Here is a 5,077-nt window from a genome sequence, read left to right as displayed (position 1 = left end):
TGTTTTTTGTATTTTCTTGTTTTTCAAATAAGTTCAAGAAGATTCAAGAAAAGGGCAAGTTCAGCATTGTTCCCAGTAGCTGTGAGGTCCTGATGAAGCAGCGTATAATAAAGAAGACAGGGCCAATTCATTGGGGTTGGTGGATAGCACACTCCCTGAATATTAAAACATTACAGCCAGTAGGATTAAATTCCGAATTAGATCTTTCAGTTTTCATTTAATTACAGCAATGGGTATTGAAATGTGTATCTGGATGTGAAATGTATGAGATGTAAGTATTAATAGTATCATGTCCAGCCTCTACTTCACAACCTCACCTCTCTACTAATGTAAAACACCTGTTCAAAAACCTAGAATGAGAGAATGTATATATATATCTGTAATCAAACAGGGCTACCTTGCTAAGCTATTCAGTCTTGTATGCTTAAGCCAAGAAATTGTCTCTTCAGAGATATGTAAGTACATAATTATGAACTTTTGCATGAAAATTGATTCTTTCTATATAGTGGGAGAAATTATATTTACTTTGTATCTAATTTAACACCTAGAAGTGTATTATGTTGATTCTGATAAGATTCCGTTTGGATTATTATCAGTTAGCACTAATAGACACATGGCATGAGACAACTGAAGAAGCCCAGAAAACTGTGCTCAGGGAGTGTGCTATCTGCCAACCCCAACAAATTGGCCCCACTGGGGGCGAAACAGCAGCCTCTCAATTGCATGGACTGCTAAGGCAAAACGGGGATAGAACGCTGGAACCCTGTCTTCGTTCTTATACGCTGCTTCATCAGCACCTCACAGCTACTGGGAACAATGTTGAACTTGCCCTTTTCTTGAATCTCCTTGAACTTATTTGAAAAACAAGAAAAAACGAAAAACTGAGTCAAGAATTTGTAAGAACGTAGAAAATCTGATATTGCAAGTTCACTTTATTTTAGGTAGTTTGTAAGTGTTCATGGCACTTTGTAAGTAATTGTCTCACATATTTGATAAATGGTGTAAAATTATTTTTGAACACCTGTGTGAATATTTGTTGCCAATGTGCTGTACGAGTTGCACTACCACTGTGTTCTGTAGTAGCCTAGTGGGGTTTTCTGTTATTACTAGACAGACCACCCAACCTTGCAGGCATATTACTTAGCCACTGTCTTATGAATCTAGGCACTCATTGTGTTTTTCTCTTAAAGAAGTATTTATTTGCAAAAACCACTCTTAAATGTGTCAAGCATGAAACCCCTGGAGCTGCCCACTCGCAATTTGACAGGATTAATTTTCTCATGTTTGCAATTTTTGTTTTGCAGCGTGAAAAACTTTGTACCTGTTCTAACCCTGCAATATTTTAAACTTTAAGGTATCTTGCATGAAATCCCTGGCACTGATGATCTATAATTTGGCAGGTTTCAGCCCCCGCAATGGGGCCTTACCATGTCACCAAATCACATGCCCCAAGAACAACTTTATCACACAATTCACTGCTTGCCAGAATGATAAATCAGCATTTCATGTGCTTGAATGTACACCTTAATATAATACTTGGCGTACTGTCATTTGCATTCCTCATCTTTGCCTCATTCTTAATCATGTCACATTCAGAAAGGCCTTGCAGTCCAAAAGTTAAGTTGGGAGGACATTTAAAAGTGTTGTGTCCTTCATCTTCAGAAATATTGCAAAGGGTATCCAAAACCAGTATGCACCAGGGAGCTTAATCCCCACTGTGGCTCTGATGGCAAGACCTATGGAAACCAGTGTCTCTTCTGCAATGCATATATGTGAGTATATCAAAGAATCATGCAGTTGGAAGGAACCCCGAGAGTCATGTAGTCCAACCTCCTGGAGTGCAGGAATCATTCCCCCCCCCCCAGACATCTTTGTTGGAAGTTAAAAAGTACATGATTATATTTTCACTAAGCATGGTGAGATGTAAATAAAAGAACTGAAAAGAAAAAGAGAATCAGCACCCATGTAGAAGGGAAAGTCAAGCGGAGGGAAACCCCTCTCCTGAGTTATGTGTTGCTTATGGAGCCCAAAGGAACATGGTGAGCAGAGCTAATTTGTTGGTAGCCCTGAATTTGAAGATGGAGTGGCTTGGGAGGGCTATTCACATGCACCACCCTCCTGACACTCTTGTTACTGCTTCTAAGAGTGATCCAGGGGCACGGGGAGGGGAAATATGCCCAAATGGGCTCTATCGCCATCCCACCAGGCCAGACTCAACGCAAAAAGTAGTAGGGTTGGCCCAGAAGAAAAATAACCAAAAAAGCCATCAGGGAATTAGGGGATAGTAAGAACATTATTCTGAAGGTAACAAAGGCCTACACTAGGTGTTTCCTTAATGTGGATCTTGGAATTGCTCTAGGTAAATGTCTGAACGTTTACCCCTGGAGTAGTTTGACTCAGATTTACAATGAAGACGGGCAAAGGGGAATCTTCCACAAAGGGTAGACCTGAAAAGAATATTGGTCCCTCTTGCTCAATATTGGCTAGGCTGACAGGAAGCTGTTTTCCAGGGTCTCTGACAGGATTCTTCCTCAGCCCTTTCCCATCCCCAAGACACAGAGCAATGATGGCCTAAGCTTTCCCACCTATATAGTATTTCTCTTTCAGGAGTTATAATGAAAGCTGCATCTTATGAATTCTCATATTTATTTACTTCTTTTTTCTCATTAGCAAAAGTGGAAGAAAGCTGGAACTGAAATACTTAGGAAGATGCACAAGACTATGAAACACCTGCAAAAGAAGTCCCATTACTCTTTAAGATTCACTCATCGCATCACCACAAAAAAATAAATCCATTCTTCTCTTTGCTTATCCTCTGTGAGCCAGTGAATATCTTGCAACATCTTAATTCGGTTTATCAATAAATAAGCTCAGCAACATTATCAAACTCTCCATATATTTATTTGTGTATTATCTATTCTTAAAAATATTATATGATTTGGGCAAGAGATTGGTCTTGAAGTTTGTTACTAATAACGCACAATCAGGGAACTGAGTCAAACAATCAGGAGAATCTTCTCCCTTTCGACTATTACATTTCTGAGTTCTGGCAATTGAGTTCTGCAGAGTAAAAAACCCAAAAAAAACCACCTGTAGAGAGCAAGGTGATTAGTTAGACACTGAGGCTAAATCCCATCCCCTTGCCATGATACATTTCTTTGCTTTTCTATTGATTTTTAATCGAAGCAAATTAAAAAAAAACACCTGACATAGTTATAAGAGAAAAATACACATAGTAAATCAATTGATATAATATATAATTGATATAGGCCATTCAATTGGGTACCCAGCTACATCATTGTGCCATCAGAAGACTTAATGTTAATGCAATGGGATTTCTCTCCTCCTTGCTTTCCCCACCTGGGTTTCATACTGTGTTGCCTATGTTGCTCTGGTGGATTTGGGAAATCCCTAGGGCAGGTTAGGCTATGCAGAGGAGGAGAGTGGGAAGGGGAGACCGTTCTGCTGCCCAAGGGGAACGTAAGAAGCAGCTGCTGGATCAGGCCAATGGCCCACCAGATCCATCATCCTGTTCTGCATATGCCCAGTTGCCCAGTTCATTAGGACTTCTCTTAGAGGCAGCAACCATCTTGTTTTAGTGAGAGAGAAAGGCAGAAGAGCTCCTCACTTTCACAGGTATTGTTCCACAAGGAAATCTCAACAGAGCAGAGAAAATAGTGTCCGCCCATCAGCCTTTTCCACTGGAAGGCAACTCAACTGCTCATCAGAATATCTGCTTATGGCAGGGAATGGCAGGAAGTACCCCCATGTTGTGCAAACATCTGATAAAGTGTCAGGCTTCAATCCTATTCACTCTTCCTTGAAAGAGAATCCTTACTTCATAAGGCTTAAGGTAAAGGTAAAGGTACCCCTGCCCGTACGGGCCAGTCTTGACAGACTCTGGGGTTGTGCGCCCATCTCACTTAAGAGGCCAGGGGCCAGCGCTGTCCGGAGACACTTCCGGGTCACGTGGCCAGCATGACGAAGCTGCTCTGGCGAGCCAGAGCCGCACACGGAAACGCCATTTACCTTCCCGCTGGTAAGCGGTCCCTATTTATCTACTTGCACCTGGAGGTGCTTTCGAACTGCTAGGTTGGCAGGCGCTGGGCACCCCACCGCAGGGATTCGAACCGCCGACCTTTCGATCGGCAAGTCCTAGGCGCTGAGGCTTTAACCCACAGCGCCACCTGCGTCCCTTCATAAGGCTTACTGCTGAGTAAAAATGCATAGGATCAGGGGAAGCTCCTTTGAGCGACAAAGTGGGACATAGCTCTGCCAAGATTTGGAATCCTCCAAACTCTCCAGACCCAAGGTCCAGACTTTCTCCTGCCAGCTTCTTGTTTCCAAAATTGGCCAAGATGTGGGATCATGCCCATGTCTCTTCTGTCCCAGCATCCTGTTCTCACAGCTGACAACCAGATGCCTATGGGATGCCTGCAAGCAGGACCTGAGGGCAAAAACACTGGACCCACCTGCTGTTTTCCCAGTAACTTGTATTCAGAAGAAAATGGCCTCAAACAATGGAAATCCAAGATGCTCACGCCATACATTCATGGCTTGTTTTCTCCTATCAAGCAAATCTTGTTTTCTCTATGCTTGTTTTCCACTTCTGTGGTTTTAAACAATTAAAGATAATAAGTGTGTTTGACGTATATAATGTGTTTGTATTGCTTTCTGGGACAACAATACCTCTTTTATTTTATGACATACATGCTGAACGAGTAAGGCTCATTTGTTTTTCTTTGTGCTAAAATGATTGCCTGGGTCAAAAGAATCCAAGAATTTCTAAAACTGTTTTGTTTGTACCTCATTTTTTGTGACCTGTAACAGCAATGTCATCATTGCATCAGAAGCCGTATTTCCTAAGGATCTGGTTGCCAAATATTTCTTGCACACACAGGGAATGTGCACTTAAGGGGAACCATTAAAACTGGCAGAAAACATTGCAGTCCTGTATAATCACATTTGCACGTGTAAATATTTCTCAGAAATTGGGAGATTTCATCATCAAGGCTGCAGAAACTTCCATAAATACATGGAAGAGATGCCATACCTCATCGTAACCAGTGGAATCTGA

The sequence above is a fragment of the Podarcis cretensis genome, assembly GCF_951804945.1.
Source record: "Podarcis cretensis genome assembly, chromosome: 2".
Classification (NCBI taxonomy): Eukaryota; Metazoa; Chordata; class Lepidosauria; order Squamata; family Lacertidae; genus Podarcis; species Podarcis cretensis.
This window is presented reverse-complemented; position numbering follows the sequence as displayed.